This window comes from Danio aesculapii, chromosome 7 (assembly GCF_903798145.1).
Source record: "Danio aesculapii chromosome 7, fDanAes4.1, whole genome shotgun sequence".
Classification (NCBI taxonomy): domain Eukaryota; kingdom Metazoa; phylum Chordata; class Actinopteri; order Cypriniformes; family Danionidae; genus Danio; species Danio aesculapii.
In genome coordinates this window covers 64,900,655-64,915,301 of record NC_079441.1, presented here as the reverse complement: position 1 = coordinate 64,915,301, position 14,647 = coordinate 64,900,655, and the positions used below count along the sequence as shown (strand labels likewise).

The 14,647-nt window shown below is 35.1% G+C and overlaps 1 protein-coding gene across 1 annotated transcript in view; it reads left to right on the top strand.

The window, feature by feature from the left end:
* galnt18b (UDP-N-acetyl-alpha-D-galactosamine:polypeptide N-acetylgalactosaminyltransferase 18b) overlaps nucleotides 1-14,647 on the top strand; it is a 273,853-nt gene that overhangs the window by 140,626 nt on the left and 118,580 nt on the right. The gene's annotated exons all lie outside the window — the stretch shown is intronic.

Below are 14,647 nucleotides of genomic sequence, written 5' to 3'. Positions count from 1 at the left end.
TTTCAACAACTTGAGGTCCAGCATCATTTGTCAGTGTTTTTTTTTTCAATTTTTTAAAATAACATGTATTAGTAGTTTTAGATGTAGTATATCTGGCACTGCCTCGGTTAAGGGCTGCTACAAAATTTTTGATGTTATTATTATTATTATTATTGTTGTAGTTATTATTGTTATACTATTATTTATATTGATTATTATTGTTATTATTATTATTATTATTATTATTATTATTATTATTATTATTATTATTATTATTTATATTGATTATTGATTATTATTTTATTACCAATATTGTTTATTATTATTATTATTATTATTATTCTTATTATTATTATTATTATTATTATTATTATTATTATTATTATTATTATTATTATTATTATTATTATTATTATTATTATTATTATTGTTATTATTATTTTTTTTATATTTAAATTATTGTTTATTGTTGTTATTGTTGTTATTATTATTATTATTACTATTATCATCATAATTATTATTATTATTACTATTTTAATTAACAGATTATTATTATTATTATTATTATTATTATTATTATTATTATTATTATTACTATTTTTATTAGCAATATTGTTTTTTATTATTTATTTTTTTTAATTATCAATGTTGTTTATTATTTATTCATTCATTCATTTTTTTCGACTTAGTCCCTTTATTAATCTGAGGTCGCCACAGTGGAATGAACCGCCAACTTATCCAGCAAATGTTTTACACAGCGCATACCCTTCCGGCTGCAACCCATCACTGGGAAGTATCCATAGACTCTTATTCACACACATACACTACGGTCAATTTTAGCATACCCAATTCCCCTATACCACATGTCTTTGGACTTGTGAGCACCCGGAGGAAACCCACGTGAACACACAGAGAACATGCAAACTCCACACAGAAATGCCAACTGACCCAGGCGAGGCTCAAACCAGCGACCTTCTTGCTGTGAGGCGATCATGATACCCACTGTGCCACCGCGTCGCCCTTGTTTATTATTATTATTATTATTATTATTATTATTATTATTATTATTATTATTATTATTATTATTTTATTTATTTATTTATTTATTTATTTATTTATTTATTTATTTATTTATTTACATTTTGTATTATTATTATTGTTGTTATTGTTGTTGTTGTTATTTTAAATAGCAATTTTTTTTATTATTGTTGTTGTTGTTGTTGTTGTTGTTATTTTAATTAACAAAATTGTTTATTATTATTATTATTATTATTATTATTTTTTTTTTTTTTTTTTTTTATAACATCAGAAAACACAAAACACGAGGCCTTTTTGAGCAATGGATTTTGCAAAATGAAATGTAATACTTCATCTCAAACATTTGCTAAAGCTTTAAATGTTTGCACAGTTGTCTTCAATTGAATATTTATCATTCATAGAGCTCCATTTTTTATCAGTGTTTTTCCAGTGAATTCTTCTGTACTGAAGATGCTCAGACCTTTTCTACTTTCTATTTTTGTTCTGAATTACAAACCAGCATTGAAAAGATATGTGTTGACATTTTTGCTTTCCATAGCTTCAATTTCAGAGCAGAGAAAATCAGGATCTCTCGCAGCGCAGCCCTGCATTTTGTATCATCCATTTGAACGTTTGTTTTTCCATGACACAAAGTCTCTGATAAGAAGTAAACCAATTTCACCAAAGGAAAATTGCTTCTTAAGTTGTTACATTTGAGCAGAAAATGACAACTAGTCAGAATAACTGATTTATTGTGAGTTATTGTGAGTTATTCCACCAAATACTGATTTCTAAAATATATTGGCCTTAAAATATTGGTATTGTGTTGTTGTTGTTGTTGTTGTTTTTTTATTAAAAATGAATGTATACATGTAATAAATCTGTACATTTTTGTTGTTTTACACCCCAAATTATGCTTTAAATTACATTTTTCTTAATATGGATGAAATGTCATTAGTAGTTTACTTAATAAAAAATGTTTCACTCAAGCACAAACCTGTACAAGTGAAACATTTACTAATTAAAATTTTGTTCAAATTTTTAAAAAATAAAAATACTTTAGTTACAAACTGCATAAATAATAGATTTTTCAAAATAGTAAATTGATAAAATCAGTATTATTTAGAAGGTTTTTTTCCCCCCGATTGGCTACAGAACAAACCACTGTTGTCCAATGACCTGCCTAGTTAACTTAATTAACCTATTTAAGCACTAACTGCACTTTTAGCTGAAAACGAGTATCTTGTAAAATAACTAGTAAAATAGTATGAAGTGTCATCATAGCAAAGACAAAAGAAGTTAGTAATAAGATATATATATATATATATATATATATATATATATATATATATATATATATATATATATATATATATATATATATATATATATATATATATATATATACTACCCGACAAATGTCGTGTTGCCGATCTAAGTTTTATGAACAACAATTAATAACTTGATGTCCAGTTGATCATTTGGTATCAGAAGTGGCTTAAATGAAAGGCAAAGAGCTCTAGATCACGCTTATTTTACCAAAATAAAATATGATCATGTCTTAATTTTTATGTATTTAATTGTGGTGTAGAGGAAAAATAATGAATATTGTTTATGACTCCGGCGACGCGGTGGCGCAGTAGGTAGTGCTGTCGCCTCACAGCAAGAAGGTTGCTGGTTCGAGCCTCGGCTGGGTCAGTTGGCATTTCTGTGTGGAGTTTGCATGTTCTCCCTGGGTTCGCGTAGGTTTCCTCTGACACAGACAGAACTGTTGTGTGTGTGTATATATAGTATACAACAGTTCTGTTTTGAAATATTTATAGTTTCTGAGAGACAGTGCATCGGCAGCCATTAGCTTGTCTTTGAGAAAAGACGCTTGACGATGTTCATCCACAAGATGGCGACAGAGACCACATAATAATCCCTAAGAGAAAAAGAGCGTAATTTCAAACCACAGCTGATCAAATCATTATTAAACAAGTAAATGACTTTCTAAGTCGATCTCTCTCTTTTGTATGTTGTAACGCTATATTTATACCATAGTAATATTGTGGTCCCGATTGCTACAGAGAAATACTGGGAAATATCTCTGTAGACTGAGATGGCATTTCATGCCGTTCAGCCTTATAATCTTAAAATGTCAGCAAAATCCCCTGTTTTGTCATTCCTTTAGACATTAGACAAGAGAATCATTCAAATACTAACTCTAAAGTGATGTTATTGAAGTAGCAACGACTTTTGCTGTTCTGACGTCAGCTGCAGATGTGAATGAATGGCGAAAGAAAGTAGTTCCTCTACAAAAGGGTTCCTCTTACAAAAGGGTTTACAAAAGGCTCCATGTTTGATTTTCTTTTTATAATCCACAAAAGTACCATTATAAGGAGGCATTTCCAGCGAAGCATTCTGTAATGTGAAATGTAATTCTTCAAATACTTCATCTCAGACATTTGCTGAAGGATTAAATATTTGCACAGTTGTCTTCATCTAAATATTTATACTTGTGATGCTACATTTTTTTTATCAGCATGTTTATCTTTTATCCGTGACTTGTTAGATTTATCTGTGCAAAGATGTTCAGAGCTTTGTCAATTTTTTTTGGTCAAATTACACATGCAGCACTGAAAAAGGTTTCAACCTTTTTGCTTTCCAAGCTACAATCTCAGAGCAGAGAGGATCAGGATCTCTCACAGTGCAGCTCTCGTCCATTTATGCTTTAGTTTTAACACAACACTGACTCTCAATGATGAGAAGATGAGCCACAGCAAGAAAAAGCAGCACTTTCAATGAAGGAATGCTGTTTCTCGAGGTGTTGCATTTGAGCCGTGTTTGATTTGCACAGCACATTTGCCTCACTTTCGCCCTCCTTCCATACGAGCTCCCGATATGCTTGACTGCTACACCTTTACTCTGTTTTTCAGATAGCGAACTCTCAAAGCCGGCATTGTCCTTTTGTGTGGCTGCTCTCTCAGGTCTCCTGCTGTTTGCGAAGGAGTTTCGTAGGACAACCTTTTTTCAGGCAAAGTCTGGGTGATTTGATGCAGCTTCCTTGTGTTTTTTTTTTTATAATTGAAGTAACATTGTCCTTTGGGATGCAGCAACTCTTGGATATTGTTTTCCTTATGCACTTATTACTTCATGGCTGACATCATAGGACAAGTCTTTAGTATTCGCTTCACTGATGCCCTTCAAACCCATAACCTGAATCATGACTCATTATGAACTGTAAACCTCCAAGTCCTGTGGGAGTTTTAGTCAGAAACGGTGGTGGCTTTTAATTGATTCACAAGCGGATGTTTGAGAATTTAGTTTTAATCTGCTGGAAGTATGGGGCTGAATACATATTTAGGTTGAATGTAAGGTAACACTTTAGTTTAAGGAGCAATTGTCACTAACTACTGGCTTATTACCAATGGTGGACGGTAACTTAGTAAGTTTACTTCACTACTGTACTTAAGTACATATTTGAAGTACTTTATCAGAGTATTTTTATTTTAGGAAACTTTAACTTCAAATGATATGTTTAGAGTGAGTCTCCAGTAAACATCTCACTGATTCAAATGATCCGTTTAGAGTGAGTCTCCAGTAAACATCTCACTGATTTAAATGATCCATTTAGAGTGAGTCTCTAGTAAACATCTCACTGATTCAAATGATCCATTTAGAGTGAGTCTCCAGTAAACATCTCACTGATTTAAATGATCCATTTAGAGTGAGTCTCCAGTAAACATCTCACTGATTCAAATGATCTGTTTAGAGTGAGTCTCTGGTAAACATCTCGCTGATTCAAATGATCTATTTAGAGTGAGTCACCAGTAAACATCTCACTGATTCAAATGATCCGTTTAGAGTGAGTCTCTGGTAAACATCTCACTGATTCAAATGATCCATTTAGAGCGAGTCTCCAGTAAACATCTCACTGATTCAAATGATCTGTTTAGAGTGGAGTCTCACTGATTCAAATGATACGTTTAGAGTGAGTCTCCAGTAAACATCTCACTGATTCAAATGATCCGTTTAGAGTGAGTCTCCAGTAAACATCTCACTGATTCAAATTATCCGTTCAGAGTGAGTGTCTGGTAAACATCTCACTGATTCAAATGATACGTTTAGAGTGAATCTCCAGTAAACATCTTACTGATTCAAATGATCCGTTCAGAGTGAGTGTCTGGTAAACATCTCACTGATTTAAATGATCCATTTAGAGTGAGTCTCTGGTAAACATCTCACTGATTTAAATGATCCATTTAGAGTGAGTCTCCAGTAAACATCTCACTGATTCAAATGATCTGTTTAGAGTGAGTCTCTGGTAAACATCTCACTGATTCAAATGATACGTTAAGAGTGAGTCTCCGGTAAACAACTTACTTATTTAAATGATCCGTTTAAAGTGAGTCTCCGGTAAACATCTCACTGATTCAAATGAAACGTTTAAAGTGAGTCTGCGGTAATCATCTCACTGATTCAAATGATCTGTTTAGAGTGAGTCTCTGGTAAACATCTCACTGATTTAAATGATCCATTTAGAGTGAGTCTCCAGTAAACATCTCACTAATTCAAATGATCCGTTTAGAGTGAGTCTGCAGTAAACATCTCGCTGATTCAAATGATCTATTTAGAGTGAGTCACCAGTAAACATCTCACTGATTCAAATGATCCGTTTAGAGTGAGTCTCTGGTAAACATCTCACTGATTCAAATGATACGTTTAGAGCGAGTCTATAGTAAACATCTCACTGATTCAAATGATCTGTTTAGAGTGGAGTCTCACTGATTCAAATGATACGTTTAGAGTGAGTCTCCAGTAAACATCTTACTGATTCAAATGATCCGTTTAGAGTGAGTCTCCAGTAAACATCTCACTGATTCAAATGATACGTTTTGAGCGAGTCTCCAGTAAACATCTCACTGATTCAAATGATCCGTTTAGAGTGAGTCTCTGGTAAACATCTCACTGATTTAAATGATCCATTTAGAGTGAGTTTCCAGTAAACATCTCACTGATTCAAATGATCTGTTTAGAGTGAGTCTCTGGTAAACATCTCACTGATTCAAATGATCCGTTAAGAGTGAGTCTCCGGTAAACAACTTACTTATTTAAATGATCCGTTTAGAGTGAGTCTCCGGTAAACATCTCACTGATTCAAATGAAACGTTTAAAGTGAGTCTGCGGTAATCATCTCACTGATTCAAATGATCTGTTTAGAGTGAGTCTCTGGTAAACATCTCACTGATTTAAATGATCCATTTAGAGTGAGTCTGCGGTAATCATCTCACTGATTCAAATGATCTGTTTAGAGTGAGTCTCTGGTAAACATCTCACTGATTCAAATGAAACGTTTAGAGTGAGTCTGCGGTAAACATCTCACAGATTCAAATGATACGTTAAGAGTGAGTCTCCGGTAAACAACTTACTTATTTAAATGATCCGTTTAGAGTGAGTCTCCGGTAAACATCTCACTGATTCAAATGATATGATTAGAGTGAGTCTCCAGTAAACATCTCACTGATTCAAATGATACATTTAGAGTGCGGCTCATGCTGCATTGAACAAATACAGGTCACTTCATAATTATAGCGGCCGTTTTTCGACTTAACCAAATTTATTTTTGATGTCTTGGTCACTATTTGGAGGGCCGAAAGAAATTGTTTCAGGGGCCGGGTTCGGCCTGCGGGGCTGCCAATTGAATAGTCCTGCAATATGTCCTTGCCAAATAAAGGTTGAAAACTTTTGTCAAAACATTAAAAAACTTCAGTTTTAACAAACTGAGATTGCATAAATATTAGTTTCGCTTCAGACTCTTTTTGCTTTCCTCTCCTTTTGTGTGTCTGTTCCTCTGTCCCAGCACTACTTTAATAAAATGTGCCGTACCTGAGCTGAGAGCTGTTATAATCCCTGAAGGCAGCCAATAATAACTTTCAAGCTGTGACCCCAAAAAGTATTAAGACACTTACGACATACTTAAAAATGCATGAATGGCATTGGGCATTGCTGATGATTACAAACTAAATACACACATATAGAAACTGCCCAACACAGGCTCATTCTGAAAACGTAGCCCTACAGATGTTTCTGGAGATCGCGAATACATAACCAGAGGTATGCATGACTGCATTTCTTTTGCATTTCATCATGACTGCATTTATTATTTTTTTAAACGAACCGTACGGGGCAGTGTGACTCCGTTCCTTTTTGCAAATACCAGCTGACCGCTTACCTTTGTATGGACAGCATTCCGGCTGCAGTTTGTCCTGTTAGTTACGTTGGTGGACTTGAGACGCAGAGAGGAGTTGATCATGACGATGGGGTTTGAGTCCGGTTAGAAGCGGTTCCAGAAAGCAGGTAAGACAAAAACAGAATCCAAAAATATAACAAACAAGTAAATAGCAGGGTGAGAATGTGGTAAAATCCGAAAACGTGGTAAAAAAATCAGACGAGGGCTTTTCTTTTTTTGGATTGCTTTTGAAACGTGTTGGCTGGGTTTAGGGAAGTGGGTGGGTGGGTCAAACGACAAAGTTGGTTGGGTTTAGGGAAGGGGGACGGTGGGTCAGTCGATCGTTGGCTCAGTCAGTCAAAAAGTCTGTCAAAAAGTCAGTTGACAGCGGCCTCTGGTGGGTTTATGTGAGAACAGCAGGTGCGAATGGCACTCGCTAGGGAAATTTGAGATGTCAAAAAGCGTACATAGCGGCCTCTTGTGGATCCTTGTGGATTAGCAAAAACAAAAACTGCAGCAGAACGTGCCGGGACGTATTTCATGGTCTTCAGAAATGTCTGTAGAGGTACGTTTTCAAAATGAGCCTGGGTTGAAACTGCCAGGCAGAAACTGTGGATATTATTTGCTATTTCTGTGTAGAAGTTTGTTAAAAAAAAAAAAAAAAAAACCTGCAGATTTATGTGAAAGGATTCAGGGAGTATAGTGACTAGAAACATAAAACATGAAATTAAATAATAATTTATATTTATTTAAGGTTCCAATTGACCCTTTTCACATTTCCGGGTTTCTCAATTGCGGAAGACGTCGTGGTTGGGTAAACTTAGAGCACAGTGAATGAGAGAGCACAACAAATCTTTTTTTTACAATCTTATTTGCTGAAATAATAAAAGAAAAACTCCACAATGATGTTATCAAGACATTCAGAAAAAAGGAAAAAGAATAGTGTGAGACTGATGATGGAAGCCAGAGGAGAGAATAACGTCAAATTTACTCTCAGCCCCATAGACGCTGCATTACAAACACCTCGCAAAAGCTGTAATTCGTTTTTTGTAATTGACCCTTCACTAAGCCCCGCCCTTCTTAGTTACTATTGCTACACCTGTCAAGCTTTTGTGCCTGTACCTTCAGAGGTACTAGGAAATATGGCATTCATTTTCATGTTAGCAGAGTAGCTGTATATAATCAAAGTAAGATATTTGAAAAAATAACATGATGTGAGCACACATTGCTTTGCATCTTATAAACACCTTATAAACTTAAAAATACACTGTGGACCACCCCTTTAATATAATGTAAACACCCCAGGAGTCGGAGTCCAATGGGAAAAAAAAATTATATTAATAATAATCGAAAGGCTGAAGGATTTTTTTTTTAACATGCTGTTGTTTTTATTTAACTATTAAAACTGGGTCTCTTGGCGATTTCCAAAAATTAAATTCATTTTATTAAACTATTAGAATGACCATGTTTCATTCATAATGTACTGAAGAACAAACCAGTAGTTAATTTTAACATTATTAACATGTCAATAATAAACATTGAAAAAACAACATGCAAATAAAAAGTCATCAGCCTTTCGATTTTTTTTTTTTTTTTTTTTTGCGACCCCTGTGTGATTATGTTATATTAAAGACACAGCAATAGCATCAGATGCAACACATTGATTTCATGGCACCAGGTTAAACTTTCTGACACCTTTATGGTACTCATGTACTTTAAAAATATACAGGCAACAACTGATGGTCTCGTTCTCCAAAATTAAACTACACTGTAAAACCCAACAGTCAACTTTATCAAATGAAATGAGTGTAGTTAACTCAAAATTTCCTGAAAGTTAATTCTACTCATTTGAACTCAGTGTTGAAGGTAATTAGTTAATTAAATACCTAATTACTTCAACTTACAGCACTCATATTCACCTTATCCTCCGGTACAAGCTGGCGCAGCCATTTGAAACTTTTTGCCTCGACTTCCAGTCTCATTCACTTCCATTCATTTTTAGACATTGAAAACAGCTTGTTTTGCTGCTTCATGTTGCAAACTGATATTTTCCCATTATGTTATTCGATTTTGTCTGTATAGTCATGTAAACACTTGTTTGTAGAGCAAGCAGTTTTCTGTCGTTTATTATTCCTAGTCCTTTCTCCTATAGACAACTGAATCGGAAGTTATAGAACAATCGCAAAAACGAGCGCACTTCCGCATTGAAGAATAAGGTCAATAGATTTTTTTTTTTTTTAACTCAAATGGTTTGTAGCAATCGGTTTCCTCAAATGGTTTGAGTTGCAGTAACTCATTGGCTTTTACAGTACTCAGTTTGTTTGAGTACTCTTCATTTTTTGGGTTTTACTGTGCTCAAATTGCTTCGTTTACTCTAATGGCCCGTTTCCACTGAGTGGTAAGGTACGGTTCGGTTTGGTTTGGTACGCTTTTATGGCCGTTTCCACTGTCAAAAAGTGTACTGAACCAAACCGTACCTTACCACTTTTTTACACCCTTTCGAAAGGGTACCAAACACGAGAAAGGGTACCAAAAGGTGGAGCTAGATGCGCAGCTATTGGTTTACAGAGATACGTCATTCCCTTACGCAACAAGCCAGAATGAAAACAAAACAAAGCCGGGCTCAAACAAACCTTGTCGTCGTCTGTAAGGGTCTGTATGTGTTTATATATGTTGCATTTATTTATTTATTTTATATAATTACAGATGTTACAGTAGGCTGTTTCGTACTGTCATTGATCTGCAGTTATAATCAACTCATGTTCATAGAAAAGTTAGTAATAAACATTTCTACAGAAGTATTTATGTGTATAAAGCATCTGTTTGTGAGAAGAGCTTCTCATATGATATGTAAGCGACCCGTACAGTAGACATTTTCTCGAGCTAAATTGACCTGGACTGAAACTTTCTGTCATACACCACACCCACCAAAAGGGTACCCTTGGTAGTGGAAACGCAAGCCAGATAAAGGTGACCCGTACCGACCGGAACCGTATCGTACTGTACCAGTCAATGGAAACGAGCCATAATGGATTAAGTTCACAGTACTCATTAGGATTAGTTTTTGAACTTAAATGGTTTGTTGTTGGTTTGTCCTCAAACGATTTGAGTTACCCTAACTTTTTGGGTTTTACAGTGTATGAATAGACTCGGGCCTATTGGTATGTGTGCGCCATTGTGAGCAAGGTTTTTGTATTTATAACCACTTTAGAAAATATTGGGGGTCGCGAGTCATTGACATTGTTATTTTGGGGTCGCAGGCTGTAAAGATTGGGAGCCCCTGCTCTACAGAACAAACCATCATAATACAATGACTTAACTAATTAACCTAGTTAAGCCTTTAAATGTCACTTTAAGGTGTATAGAAGTGTCTTGAAAACTATCTAGTAAAATAGTATGTACTGTCATCATGGCAAAAATAAAAGAAGTAAGGTATTCGAAATTAGTTAAGTTTAAAAATGTGTTCAAAGAAAATCTTTCCGTTAAACAGAAATTGGCGGAAACAAATATACAGAAGAGCTAATAATTCAGGAGGGCTGATAATTCTGACTTTAAATGTATATTAGTGCACATATACATAAGTACATAGAATCAATGGTGAGCTAAAAAAAAATCAGTGGCCCTACCTAATATGTGAATATGTGTGTGCGTAATATATAAAATCCAGAGGGCAAACTTGCGTGTCCTCACCGTGAGTCAGCAGTGGCCTGAAATGGCTTGACTTTCAAAGCTTTGTCCACTCTCTCCAAGCGCGCTGAAATATAATCATCAATCATGCTAAAGAAGAGAGTAGGGTGGCATTTCCCTCCCTGGTAATTTTCCCTCAGTGAATGGCATGCTTTTAAGATTTTTATGCTTGATAATGGGCCACTGATTGCTCTTCTCTGAAAGCACACGCAATTTTCGGAGAGATGCACTTTTTCACTGTCCCTCCACTGGCTTGTGGAGAAATGGAGAGCAGATCATTGTGATTGCAGCGGAAAGTACACGGAGATGCTGGATTTGTCTGTGTTTACAGCGGATTATGGTAAAAGCAATGAAAAGACAGGCTGCCGAGAGGAGGCAGAGGTGCTTTAGTCAGATTAGGAGCGCTGCTTCCACTTACCTCACGTTACCCACAATTCCCAATGGGTTTCATCAGTCTGCTGTGTATTACAACTGCACTACAGCATCAAGGAAATTGAGAGTTACGAGTCTGCAGACTGAGAGAGAACTCCACATGGATTAGTGTTTTCACATTATTTAGAATTTATTATATAGATGTAATGACAAAAAGTCAAGACAGCATTTTTTATGTTGCTTTAACTTACTTTAATAAGTTATTAAGGTTTCAACTAAATCTTTTAAGTTAATTTTTTTGTCAGTTTGATTGATATAAGTTGAGATGACTAGAAAAGTAATTCGATTTTTACAGTGTGGTATCTTTCAACATAGACTCTTTCTCAAAACGTAGCATTTATACGTAACATATACATTTCTGGAGATCGCGAATTATGTAGCCAGAAGAACTGCATTTCATCTTTTAAACGAATACTACGGGGCAGTATGACGGCGTTCCTTTTTGCTCTTCATAGCTGACCACTTACCTCCAAATGGACGGCTTTCCCACTTTTACTAGTTTGTTCAGTAGCTCGCTGTGAACGTCGGCGGACTTGAGACACAGAGAGAAGCTGACCACGATGACAGTATTAGAGTCTGGCGAAGAACGGTTCCAGAAAGGGGGTAAGACAAAAACAGAAGCCAAAAATTAAACAAGTAAATAACAGGGTGTGAATGTGGTAAAAATCAGACGAGGACTTTACTTTTTCTGGAATGCTTTTCAGTCGATCAGTCAGTCAGTCAGTCAGTCAGTCAGTCGACAGTGGCCTCTAGTGGATTTGTGAAAACAAAAACTGCAAAGGAACGTACCTCCTGGGATGTATTTGGCTCTCTCCCAAAATGTATATAGGGGTATGTATCCATAATGAGCCTGGATTGGTATTGTTGATACCGTACCTTAATAGATATCTTATTTTGAGACCATAGAAAAAATATTATTATGGCATTATTTAAAATTGCCATTTCAGATCTTAATTTCTTTAGTTTACATGACTCATGGTGAGTCCAAAACCACTTACTTCCTTACTACTGTATACACAATGTAAAATATATCCATATATATGCAGTTTTCTGTATTTTATGATTCATGTTTTTATTATTTTTTATTTATTCCATTAATTTATGCTTTTAAATTGCATTATGAGGCCTTGATCTTTCTTCCTACAACTTTTAACCGTGAAAGTTTTGAAAAAGTGAACTTTATTTACATTTTTAATCATTTAAAGTGATACATTGTCTGGGTTGTTGTTGTATATTACACTCTCAGAAATAAAGGTACAAGAGCTGTCACTGGGGTGGTACCTTTTCAAAAGATACACATTTGTACTTATAGGGTTCATAATGGTACCTCAAAAGCTTATACATTTACCTACAAATTTTAGGAGTTACACTTTTGTAAGTTTTGTACTAATATGTACCCTTGAGGTATCTATAGGGACCCTTTAGGTACAAATGTGTACATTTTGAAAAGGTACACCACCTCCAGTGACAGCTCTTGTACCTTTATTTCTCAGAGTGTGCAAAGTACTTTTTTTGTTATTTTACAGACTTATTTCTCTATATATTATTTATTAGACTTTATATTATTTCAAACTACTAAAATGTCAAGAAAAGTCACTTTGTTAGACTATAGAGTTGACTTTTCAACATCAAAAGTCGACGGAGCAGAGATCGAGCTCTCATAATACAATCCGCAACTATAACTGTAAATCCCTAACAAACAATTATTTCTCTGCTATTTAACTTTCACTTTAAATGTAACTGACTGAGTTTAAAGACAATTATGTGGCTTTTGTGTAAGACGAAAGAACGTTATGCTGCAAAAACAACTGCCTAGATGCACTTTATCCTACTTATTACATGAATATTCGCCAGAAATCTTTTAAAAAAATGACACAAAACATTGTTCTGAGCATAGTAGTTTATTAATTATTGGCTGAATGGAGCATATACTAATCTACGTATTATTCAGTCACAAGATGGCGCCAATCAATCAAAAATAGTGCCGTGACACACAAGCCTATAAATATTAATGTGAACAGATTCACTGATGGTCAAGATGATTCGAAGTACCCGGATAGGCCTGTGTTATTAGTTTCAGTGGTTGTTTAGTCAGAAAAACATACTTTGGTCGCAACAGACCAGTCAGAATCAAGTATTACAGACAGCTGTGTTTTAATATGTTTAATGACTGGTTGTCATTATTTGACATACAGTTGAAGTCAAAATTAATAGTGGCATGGTGGCTGAGTGGTTAGCACTGTTGCCTCATAGCAAGAAGGTTGCTGATTCGAGTCCCGGCGAGGCCAGTTGGCATTTCTGTATGGAGTTTGCATGTTCTCCCTGTGTTTGCATGGGTTTCCTCCAGGTGCTCCGGTTTCCCCCACAGTCCAAAGACATGCGGTATAAGTGAATTGGGTAAGCACAAATGGTCATAGTGTGTGAATGTGAGAGTTAATGGGTGTTTCCCAGTACTGGGTTGTGGCTGGAAGGGCATCCGCTGCGTAAAACATATGATGGAAGTCTGCATTTACGAATTGATGGTGGATTCTTTACTGCCACTTATTGAATCTGATAAACCAGTAAACCAGCAGAGTTCACAGCATCAGTTGAGCCACAGAAAACTCTGGATAAATGATTAGATTCTGCTGGACTCTAATGCCATAACAAACTGCTTCAAGACTGTATTTGACAAGCCTTCTGACAGCAGTAACGCAGATCAAAGATCACGGTTTGAAATGAAGGATGGTGAATGTGTTTAGCGTTCAGTCTGTTTGGAGGTAGATGTTCTGTGTCCTCAATCAGCTTTAAATGCTAAGTGGGTGAGAAGCAAATGATTCACATGTCTGAAGCCTTCTGAGGTGATAAATGGAGATTAGGCTGTTGTGTGATGAAGCTCATGAAGCATTTATGCAATATGCAGATGGAGTCCTCATGCACAATAGATCGCTTGAAAAATAAAAGACGTTATGTGGAACATGTAAGCAAATTATGGTGTACCGGAGATGAAATAAATAGGACATGCTTTGATTTTGTGGTTCGGAAACAACATAAAATTGACAATTGTGGCTTATGCGTGCATGTTTTGGACAAGAAAATACATATTTCAGGTCAGGTTTGCCTTAAAATGTAAAGAAAAATGTGCATTTATTATTAATTGTGATTTTTTTCATGATATCGATGTACATTTCACATTCAATTCTCGAATACACTATTTTTTGTTATCTTTTTATTGCATTATTTTCAATCATGTATACAAAATGGCAGTTTTGTGGTCCTAAAATGTATATATGGTGAGTATTTTTGTATTTTATTTATGACACATGTGGTAATAAAAATATA